Raw genomic sequence first — 12151 nt, forward strand, 5'->3', positions numbered from 1 at the left:
CATGCTAAGGGGGTGTGTTAAACTCAGACACTCATAAGTGTCTAAGAAGGGGCTTTATATAAAAAAGTAATTGTATATTATGAAAACATCCCAGCCCAGTCCAGATCAAATCCATAAATTCAATATTAGCCCATATGTCCGTTACCAGTCTGAAAATTGTTTTTCAGACTCACGCAACACATGCAAGGTCACTGAGTGCAGAAAAGTCACAGGCCAGTGGGTGGAAAGTCTTGTGAATCCAGTGGCGGTAGAAGCATCTCAGCGCTGGCGTGGGTCTCCGCGTGGCTCCTCTAGCTCCAGGGCTCTGGCTGCCACCACCACAGCTCCATGTGTCTTGTCAACCGGAGTATCTTGCAAGGAGAGAGTATATCTGGCGCCCAGGAAGCTATTTATCTCCTTCATGCCTCCAAATGAGGTCATCAAGCTGTGATCTGATTGGCAGGCTAGACTCCACCCTTCCCAAGTTGACAGGAGATTGTGCAACTGCCACAGGGTGGCTGGGGACAAGGGCAGACTGTTGTTGAGGATTGCATTTTACTTGGATCCATAATCAACATCTATGGAAGCAACAATCAAGAAATTAAAGAACATATTGTATTGATCAAATCTATTGCAAAAGACCTCTTGAAAATATTAAAAACCACTCCAAGAACTAAATGCACCTGACCAAACATAGTATTGTCAACCACCGCATATGCATTCAAATGCTGTGTAATGAATAAGGAAGACCAAGGAAGAATTGATGCCTTTGAATTATGCCGATTGCAAAGAATATGGAGTATACTGTAGACTGGTCAGAAGAACAAACAAATGTGTCTTGGAAGAAATAAAGCCCGAATGCTTCTTAGAAATAAGATGGCAAGATTTAATTTCTCATACTTTGGTTATGTCATCAGGAGGAGCTAGTCCTCGGAGGAGAAAGTAGAAGAATTTCATGCATGATAAAGTAGAGGGCCTGTGCCAGCCAGGAAGATCTTCAAAGAGATGTTTGGACACTGTGGTTGTAACAATAGCTGCAAGCAGAGTACCCATGTGAGGATGGCACAGGTCTGGCAGTGTTCATCCCGCTCTAGGTTAGGCCCGCAAGAGGTGGTAGCGACTGACCAGGACCCAGAATGACAATAACAGCTCCACCTAACAGATCAGGAAGCTGAGACGCAAAAGGATGAAGTCAAGTGTCCATAGTCACATGATCAGCAGGAAGTCGAAGGTTACTCAAATCAGAAAAAAAAGAAAAGAAACTGTTTCACAGCAGGAGAATGGTAAGATAAATGATAAAGCAGGCGTCTAAAAACAGTAGCTTGGAAAGAAAAATCATGGTGTAGAAAACATATAATGATGGTGGAAAATTTGAGAATGATGAACACTAAACTTTTTTTTTTTTTTAACAAACCCTTGTGTCGAGGGCTGACTTTCAATAGATAGCAGCGAGGGAGCTGCTTGGACACTAAACTTTTGTCACTGAATTGTTCATGTGCAGAATGTTGAAATGACAAATGTATTGTTACATCTATACATTTCCCACAATGAAAATAAATACCTATGAAGGGGTAAAAATAACATAATAGGTTGTAATTAAATGAACCCCAAGAAAGATTGGGTTTATGTTTCCAGAAGGACTTACCATCTCGGAGACCCACTGAGGGCAGTTGTACGCAGTCCCATGGGTCACTGAGTCAGAATATATTAGATGGCAGAGAGTTTGAGATTTCGATCTTGAGACCACTATTCCATAACACATAAATGTGGATGTTTGTTTTGAACAAATTGGACGTACACTAAGAATGAATACAGAGTCACTGAACTGAACCAGGATGTACCATTGCTTAATTGTAATACACATAGGCTTTGGCCACTGGACTGGTTCCGCCCTGCAGCTCTGTAGCTACCATCTAAAAGTGTTGTTTTTTTTCAGGACACACAGTCTGGGTCTCAGGCCAGACCCTGCAGGGCCCATGCAGCTTCCCTGCACCTGGCACGGCCTCGGCAGGTGACACGGGACAAGACGCTCTGTATGCAGAGCTGGATCCGGCCATTGCCGCACTATCGGTGGTGAGTGATATGCTGGTGTATGCTGTGATGGGCATGTGGAGCTCTGTGAAAATACCCACAAGCTACTTTGTGGTGTCCTTGGTGGCAATCAACGTGGCCGTGGGGCTGTTCACCATCCCTTGGCCATCACCCTCAGCTTGGGCGCTGCTGTACCGACTTTCACAGCTGCCTCTTCCTTGCCTGCTGAGTGCGCATGGTCAAAAAAAGCTGGCTGTAACCCCCACAGGTACCTTGTCTGTGTCCCTAACTCAGGTATGAGTCTGGCCACAGGGATCCATGAGAGAGGGATCACTGCTGTCCTCTGGGTCCTTGACTTTGGCATTGGACTGACTCTGCACTTGGGATGGAAGAGCAAAGACAGTGCCGCCAGCAACTGCAGAGAGCCCTGTGCTGGATGCATGAATGAAAGCCGCTGTCTCATGAAGTGTCTCCTTGAGAATGTGGTCCCCAAGAGCTACCTGGTCTATTTCACTTTCTCTGGCTCTGTTTTACCCACTGCTCATATTGCTGCTGAGCCACAACAAGATCATCATGGTCACCTGCAAGCAGCTTCAGGGCTGAGCTAAAGGGCCCCTCCAGAACCACCCATCAAAGATAGATCAGAGGAGCCAAGCCCCTGGGAAAAATTTGCTGGAAGTTTTGCTCTGTATTGGGTACGTGTTATCAACTCTTTTCAACTAGCTATTGCGAAGGATAAGCCCAAGTGGGCAATGACTGTGGCTGTGTCAGTCAGGGTAGCCTAGAGAAACAAATTCAGAGACACTCCAATGCAGATAAGAGAGAGTTTGATATAAAGGATCACTGAACATTAAGAAAGCTTCCCAACCCAGTCCAGTCCCAGCCCATGAGTCTGATATTAGCCTATATGTCCTATACCAATCTATAAAGTCCTCTTCACACTCATGAAACACATACAATGACACAGAATGTAGGATGATCCCAGGCCAGTGAGTAGGAAGTCTTTGGATCCAGTGGCGTTGTAAGCATCTCAGCACTAGCAGAGGTCTCCATGTGGCTTCTCCAGTTCCCAGGGGCACAGGATCTATCAACATAGTTCCATGTTTCTTGTCAGTAGAGTGTTTCTAGGGGAGTGAGCCAAGAGAGAGAAGCATGTCTCCCGTCTTGAAGGAGGAAAATACAGGAGTTCCCAGAATTCTCAGGAGAAGGCCATGCCCACACAGAGGCCTCATTGGCTATGACCCGATTGACAGACTAAACTCTACGCCTTCACTCTGAATCCTCTCGAGTCCTAAACTGACACCAGGCCGTGTAACTGCCACAGTGGTCATGCTCCTATCACATGCCAACCCAGTCAGCAATCCACTGTCTATGCCTACCAGAGTGGAGAGCTCCATTATACTCATCACAAAATCAGTTCCCAGTGTCTTCTCTGACAGACAGACATCCTCAAGAGTGGGAATGGCTGCACGGGGGCACAGTTTGCTCTGGATGTCAGCCCATGCCTTCAGCTCTAGCCTCTTCAAGAAGGCAACAGAAATTCACATTCAACAGGAGCGTGACATGACCAGCTGATTCTCGATGTGATTCTCGAGCTGTACCTCACAAGCACACGGGGTGACTCTTTTCAGGACTCCCCTGAAGTTAACACACAGCTAGGTAATACACACATGTTACTAGCAGACTCCAAGTGTTGGCAAATTTATCTGGTGGCATTTACAGCTCTATTTGGCAGCTCTTACCAGGTGGACGATGCTTACATGTGAATGAGTCTAAAACGGATTTTATAAAGCGCCTGCTTTCATAGTAGGAAGTAACTGACGCCATTCTGAAAACTGCGCACCACTAATGCAAATCTTTTTGACTTAGAGGCAATGAAAAAATAAATGTATACTGTTCCTAAAAAGCCAATCAGGAAAATTAAAGTATATTATTTCAATCAAGAAATTCCTGGGTTAGAGAAATGCTATTCTCATCAGTTCTTTGGTAGAGTAGCTTCAGAAAATAACGGAGCTCCCATCTTTCCACGTAGAAAACTAGACATCACCTTACAGAAGGGTCTTGGGGAGGAGACGAGCCAGTCAGGGCGCAGGGTAGCAATGATGAACCATGCAACTTCCCTCTAATTCTTAAATGCTTCCTCCCCCCACTATCATGATCCCAATTCTACCTTACAAATCCGGCTAGACCAGAGGATGTCCACTGGTTGAGACAGGAACTGGAAACACAGGGGATTCAGGAAACATGATCCCTTCATACTCTGGTGCGAGTGGTGATACTGGGAGGGTGGTGGGAAAGTGGGGTAGAAATGAGGAACCGATTACAAGGATCTACATATAACCTCCTCCCTGGGGAACAGACAGCAGAAAAGGGGGTGAAGGGAGACGTCAGACAGTGTAAGATATGACAAAATAATAATAATTTATAAATTATCAAGGGTTCATGAGGGAGGGGGCAGCAGAGAGGGAGAGGAAAAAATAAGGAGCTGATATCAAGGGCTCAAGTAGAAAGAAAGTGTTTTGAGAATGATGATGGCAACAAATGTACAAATGTGCTTGACACAATGGATGGATGTATGGATTGTGATAAGAGTTGTACGAGCCCCCAATAAAATGATTTTTAAAATAATAAAAACAAACACACACAAAAAAGAAAACCTGCTCTGGAGGAAGAAACTGAAGAAACGCAATCCCTTTGCCACCAGATTCCATTTTCCCTCCCTATAGTTAGGTGATGCATTTGCCTCCTCTCCTAAGTTCAAGTCCGACCTAGGTGTTGCAAGTCAACATGGGATATTTTTACTGAGTAAAATGATCAAATGTTGTGCATATTATGTGAAAGAAGAATAAAACTGTTACAAATAGAAATAAAAGTTTTGGGGGTTGTTTGTTTTCAGTAATTGATGTGACAATTGTTTTAAACTGCTCTTTTGGATTACTGCAGGACATGGGATCCCAAAAATTATTCTGACTGTTGAAAAGTCACTGTACACAGTCTCCTTTGATGATCTCTTTCTGATTTAAGGTTCTTAAATTCTACAGGATATATTTTACATTCACTAAATAATTGATTAATAATGACTATTTAACTATAGGAAATTGAATATCTTTGTTGAAACATAAAATAAGCCCTTGATTTCACCTTTACAGTGAAAAAATTATTGATTCTATAATGGTCAATGTTTAAAGGGCAAATTATTGTATAATTTGAGGTGACTTTTGTCTATATTTACATACACTCAAAGAGGTTACAAGAAAATACTACAAAATGTTAAGATCTCAGCATGTCAGGATGACAAGAGATTCAAGCACTGTGTTAGTCTGGGTAGACTAGAGAAACAAATCCATGGACACTCATGTGTATAAGGAAGAGGTTTATATACAAGAGCAATTGTACACTAAGAAAATATACCAACCCAGTCCAGTCCAAGGCCATAAGTCTGATATTGGTCCATATGTCTGATATCAATCCATAAAGTCCTCTTCAGACTCACGAAACACATGCAAAGACGCCAAATGCAGATGATCATAGGTCACTGGGTAGAAAGTCTTTGGATCCGGCGGCGTTGTAAGCATCGCAGCACTGGCAGGGGTCTCTTTGTGGCTTCTCCAGCTTCCAAGGTCTGGTTGCGCCCATGTGTTGTGTCTTCTGCAATGTCTCCCAGGAAGCGGCAGAGAGAGAGCAGTGTCTTCCACCTCCAAGGAGGAAGTACCAGATTTCCCAGAATCCTTAGGAGAAGGCCACGCCCTCACAGAAGTCTCATTGGCTATCTCCAGAATGACAGCCTAGACTCCACCCTACACTCTTAATCCTTAAATTGACACCAGATTACATGACTGCCACAAGTACCTTTCATTTAGAGTAGTCTGCGCTTTCTCAATTGTTTCCATCTCTTTCTTTTATTTTGTCCACAGATTTTTACATCAATGTGTAGCTCTGAGCACATGCCACCTATACTTGTTTCCTATTTTTCTTCTTTTTGTAAGTGGTTCTCTTACTCCTGCAATAATAAACACTTCCCTCAAAGCCATCTGATAAAGCTGTTCTCGCTTTTTAATGGCTAATTGCTGGCCACTCCCTTTTCTCCCATTTGTTTTCTCTGACAACATACCCTAGGCACATGTCAGACCCAGCTCTAGTGTAACGTTGTTTTTGTAACATAACACATTTGGGTCATTAAACATGCCATAGCACACTTCTGTAGCTTATGTGGAGCTCTCTCAGGAATACCCTTGCTACTTAATTAACTCCAATTTGTTCTTGACAATATTCAAGCGTCTGCTCCTCTGGGATATATCCTGTTATGTCTCTCTGATTTGGTTAGTGATCCCAGAGTGCTTCCCAGCATCCTTAGCTTCTCATTTACTGCCATTGAGTTGATGCTGCCTCATAGCGACCATGTCGGGCAGGGTAGGTCCTGTGGGTGTCTGGGACTGTCACTCTTCACAGGAAAAGGAAGTCCCGTCTTTCTCCCATGGAACAGCTGGTGGTTTGGAGCTGCATGAGACCTGGTGGTTAGCAGACCAATGTGAAACCCACTGTGCCACCAGGGCTCGCTGGCTTCACTCTGATAAACAACTGACTCTTCCATCCAGTTGAACCTGGCTGATGGACTCCAGCTCCCCAGCGCCAAACAGAAGCTTCAGCACCGTTGTTAGTTGAATGAACAAATGAATAGATGGATGCACAGCTAGGTGAATAAACAGACGTACCACATCAGGTTCTTTGTAGTTAGAGGATAGGAGGAGTGTGAAGATATGGGAGAAGATGGATGGAAAGAGAGGAGATTATAAAAAGAGAAAAAGCCCAGTCTAGGAGGGTCCTGTGGATCAAACTTGAAAAGTATCAGGTTGGTCCTGGAGAATTCAGCAGGAGAGTATCATGATCAGATTTAACAAAAACAAAACAACAACATTTTTTTTTTAACTTCTTCAGGCAGCACAGTGGAAGACGATCAAAAAGAAGCCGGAGCAGGGGACAGGCACCTGTTGGAGCAGAATGAAAAATGTTAAGAGCCATGGGTGTGCCGATCATGGGACCACACGTGCAAGGTGTTCTTCTCCCACCCTCCCAAAAGATGGCTCAAGCAGCATGCCTGCCGAGGAAACCAAGAACTCCGTAAAGGTGTTCATGGCGATTAATAGTGTACTCTGACTGCACCTGCCGTCCAGAGAACACACTAGTGTGCGTGCCAGGCTGAGCAAAGGCAAGAGGGGGAGGATCAGGCACGAGGAGACACCAGTTACAGGTAAAGAAACAGAATGAACTAGGCTTATCTTTGAACGTCACACAGGAAGGAAATCATTTAGGATGACAGTGGATTTCCGATTTAGCAAATTGATGTCTTCCTGCAAAAATTAGAGAGGTTTTTGAGATGAAATAAAATTACCGTATATACTCATGTGTAAGCCAAGCTTTTCGACACATTTTTATGCAGGTTTTGTGGTAAAATTAGGTGCCTTGGCTGATATTCGGGTCCGTTTATACTCGAGTATATACAGTAGCTTTATTTGTGATATAATAAATTGAACCTGCATTTACAACTTGCTGCAATTTTAAGTTAAACTTATGTTATTGCATAATGATTAATGTTTAATCGAAGCATTAATTAATGTTCAATCAATTCATTGACTAATGATCACATTGCACAATTACATAAGACATAATGCTTTATCAATTTGAGTTTTCCCAATATTAACTTTCCCAGATATCAATATAAATATTGATGATAGATATTTATACACTGACTACCATGTGCCAAGCACGCATATTATTTAATAAAATGACTTCTTAGGGCTGACTTTTAAATGATTAACACCATGAAATTTAAAGTCCGAATCCAATTCTGTTATATGCTATCAGACATTGGACAGATTACTTAGAATTTTCAGTACCAATTTTCTCATATGTAAGATAGTGGTAAATAAAATATTAATTTTGCGGAATAAATTATATAATGCACATAAAGCAGTGAGAGGAGTGTTTAAAATATAGTCAGCACTGCATGAATGTAGGAATTATGCATGAGGATTTAGAAGCAAAGGGAGATGGAAAAGAAGTCAAAATCACCTCTGATAATAACATCTGCAGCTAAGATAGTCTATTTGTATAATAAAGAGTGAAAATGAAACCCATTTAAACACAGCATCATTTAAATTGGGGGGTCTAATCACAGAACATTTCCTTTCTTAAATTTACTTGTGGTTTCAAATGTTGTGCCTTTTCATTATCAAGTGGTGGTATGAGTTGATGACAAGTCACCTCTGGATCCTGGCCAAGTCATCTCTCCATCTTCTCCGCAGTAAGTAGGTCCCAGGCTGTTGTTGGGGCCACCGAAGGCCTTCCACCCTCGGGGGCTTGTCTTCTACCTCGGTCCCAGTCACTGGTGTTGTGTGATCCATAGGGCCTCACTGGCTAACTCTCAGAAACAGATCACTAGGTCTTTATGCCCAGTCTGTGGAGCCTCTCCACTAACACTTGTGCCCCTTGCGTGCCCCTGTGGCTATATGAAACATCAGTAGCTTTAACCTCCTGCATACAGCAACAGAGAGCATACAGAACAAGACAGTTAGTAGGTGGTGGGATTTTGAGGTAAATATAAATTGATCAGGTTACAGCCTCTGGTGAATACAAAAGAGCACGTGCCTGAATTATCCCGTGATGCTATACACAAACAGCACACGTGGGTGCTTTAACAAACAGCGTTTCTTTCACCCCAGTTTAGGACGCTGAAAGTCCTAATTCAGTGGACCCGTGGCAGGGGAAGGCTTGTCTCCCCTGAACACTCTGGAGGGAAGCCCTCTCTCATCAGTTTCTGCTCCTGGGCACCCCGGCGACCTTCATACGTGGCGTGACAACCTCTCCCTCCATCTCTGCTTGCGTCCTCATGCCCAATCTGCTCTGTCTATAGCTCAACACACACCTTACAATGAGATGGTCCTTTAACCTAACTAAGAAAACCCATTTCCACACAGGATTCTAACCCCAAAATATAGAAATTAGGATTTACTGTGCGTAGCTTAACACCCTGGAGAATATAATCCATAGTTAACACCCTGGAAATTCTAAGACATGATGTATTCAGTTTTTAAGTAAACTGTGCTTGGGGTTATAATTTACAGGAATGAGAAAAGCAAATGGAAAGGAAATCTACTTTTTTTGAAATGCAATTTTGTTTTTCAATTTCAGAGTTATAAAGTGAGCTTCCTAAGTAGTTTCGGTGTTTTTCAACTAATCTTTTCTGGTTTTATTCTTTTTTTTTAACCCTCAAAATATAATGAAAAATGTTTCGTAAGCACATTCATGCTCCTATTCTATTACAGTCAGTAGATTGATGTTTTGACAAATCACAGATTGCTCTGTGTGGAGAAACTGTTTAAGGAATGGGTATTTTAGAAAATCCCACTTCATCATTCTTATTAGACATTTTCTTACTTTACAATAGACTAAGAGGGGCAAACCCCACTCTCCACCCCCCAAAAAAACAGGTCTATTAGAATAACTGAAATAGAAACCAAAATTGAGTTTCATAGCCCCTTATAAGATCTAGCCATGTAAAAGGTTTGAATCCGGAGGAACATCTATTATTTGAAAGATTGCTTTACCTCTGTGGTCTACCAGCTAATGTTAGGGGAGATGCAACATGTTTCATGAATTGAGGCTATCTGGGATCTATTGTGTGAGTCGGTATTGTACAAATAATTGCTAATTCCTAAGGAAATCACTTTGGATGCCTAATAGTTTCCTTTTTGAAAAATAGGTCATATCACTTAGTGATTTGCCCGAATGTTTTAAAGGGCCTTAAATAGAAAGAAAGGAGTCCTGTGTTTCTTTCATTGGCTCGAAGTAAAGATATAAAGCGCTAAGTCAGTAGACAGAGATCACAGATTGTGACAAACATGGGAAGTCTGCACACATCTAGAGGAGAGGAACCTTCAACATTCCAATTGCCAAAAGATTGACTAAGGCTCTGTTTAATTATTAGTGCTGTAAAGAGAGAGTAATATTTGCCTGGCTATAATATTATTGTGTAAAAGTCACTTATCTTCCCTGCCAGGTGCCGCATTTCCCATAATTATTAAAAAGAATGAGAAGAAATCTTTACTTGGTCGTTCCTTTTTAACATGTGCCAACCTTATATAATAAGGGTGAGGGCGATGAAGGGAGAGTCTTAGGAAGTGGATTTTTTTTTCACAAGCCAACTCTGCCTATAAAATCGGTGATGTGTCTTAGTTAGTGACCGATGCAAGCAAAGTGTACTGAGAAGCAAGGGTTGGGCAGGAACCGCCCGGCTCAGCATTGATAAGTCCTTCATAAACTCCCCAATATTTGGGATGATGAGTGGCCTTGGGGGCTTGTTCCTTTGTTGGTGTTGGGTGCCATCGAGTCACCCCAGCTCACAGCACCCCTACGTACAACAAAAGAACTGCTTCCCAGGCCAGTGTCCGTCATCCTTGCCGCTGTTCTTACGTTTGAGTCTACCCGTGCAGCCACAGTGCCAGTCTGGCTTGGTGAAGGTCTTCCTCTTCAGCAAGCATGGTGTCCCTCTGCAGGGACCAGTCTCTCCTGACAATTTGCCCATAGTACGTGAGACAAAGTCTCGCCTTCCTTGCCTCTAAGGAGCACCCTGGCCATACTTATTCCAAGACAGATTTGTTCTTTATAAACCCGAATTGTACGCATACTTAATTTAGCATGTCTTCATATGAAGTTGCTGATGTCATTGTTATGTCAGTCCGTCAGCCCCAACTCATAGCAATGCACCGTATAGCATTTACAAAGCTGCCAAACTTTAGGGGACAGGTCACCAGGCCTTCCCTCCCACAGAGTGGCTGGTCTATTCGAATAACTCCTCTTCTAGCTAGCTCCTGGATCAGCAATCATCGTCACACCAGGAGTCTTTTTGCATTAAGTTCCAAAAGCAAACCAAACCCACGGCTGTCACTGTCACGTTGATTCCGACTCAGAGTAAGCCTATAGGACAGAGTCCATCTGCTGCCCAGGGTTTCTGAGACGGGCCTCTCTCTGGGAGCAGGTAGCTTCTGCTTCCTCTGTAGGATCAGTTGGTTTTGAGCCACCAATCATGGGGTTAGTCACCCAATGCTTAACCACTGTGTCACTAGAACCCCTTCTATGAGGTGCCTCCCAGAAATCAAATTTTACAAAAACATCAGGGTTTTAAAAAATCATTTTATGAGGGGCTCTTACAGCTCTTATAATAATCCATACATCGTTGTGTTAAGCACACTTGTGTACATGTTGCCATCATCCTTTTCAAAACATTTTCTTTCTACTTGAGCCGTTGGTATCGGCTCCTCATTTTTTTCCCCCCTTCCCCACCCTCCCGCCCCCTTGAACCCTTAAAAAATTATAAATTACTATTATTTTCATATCTTACACCTTCTGCTGCTGTCTCCCTTCACCCAAGTTTCTGTTGTTCGTCCCCTTGGGAGGGGGGCGGGTGTTACACATCAATCATTGTGATTGGTTCTGCTTCTCACCCCACCTTCCCCTACCCTCATGGTATAGCTATTCCCATGGTTGCTCCTCAGAGGGTTATCGGTCCTGGATTCCATGTGTCAAGGGCTCTTATCTGTACCAGTGTACAGGATCTTGTCTAGCCAGATTTGTAAGATAGTACTGGGTCATGAGAGTTGGTGCAAAGCCTTAAAGAACTAGAGGAATGTTGTATATTTCATTGGTGCTATACTGCACCCCGGCTGGCTCATCCCTTCCTTGTGACCCTTCTGAAAGGGGACACCCAACTGTCTACAGCTTGGCTCTGGGTCTCCACACCACCCCCACTTGTTCACATCAATATGATTGAACATCAGTTTCTAATGGATGTCATCATGTCTTGGACGAGTGTGGTCAGGAGGTTACCATGATTGTCATTCATTAACTGAGCTTCAACATCATCATGCAAAATAGGTTCAGATGACATTGTTGAATGCCTTTTGGATGTTGGCAAAGATGCCTCAGAGTCATTAGTTATCTGTCAATCATTTACAAATCCCTTTCTGAAATCAGTTAGCAAATAATGTTTAATCATAAGAAACATGCATCCTTATAACTTCAAGTATGAATATTCTGCGGAATGGCACCTGATGGGCTACGAAGGGTTTGAAAACAGAAGGCTGTC

At 43.0% G+C, this 12151-nt stretch overlaps 1 pseudogene; it reads left to right on the forward strand.

Moving 5' to 3' along the window:
* The first annotated feature begins 1189 nt into the window (after positions 1 to 1189).
* LOC142439523 (adenosine receptor A2b pseudogene) lies at positions 1190 to 3527 on the forward strand (annotated as a pseudogene).
* The last annotated feature ends 8624 nt before the right edge of the window (positions 3528 to 12151 follow it).

The sequence above is a fragment of the Tenrec ecaudatus genome, chromosome 1 (genome assembly GCF_050624435.1).
Source record: "Tenrec ecaudatus isolate mTenEca1 chromosome 1, mTenEca1.hap1, whole genome shotgun sequence".
Classification (NCBI taxonomy): domain Eukaryota; kingdom Metazoa; phylum Chordata; class Mammalia; order Afrosoricida; family Tenrecidae; genus Tenrec; species Tenrec ecaudatus.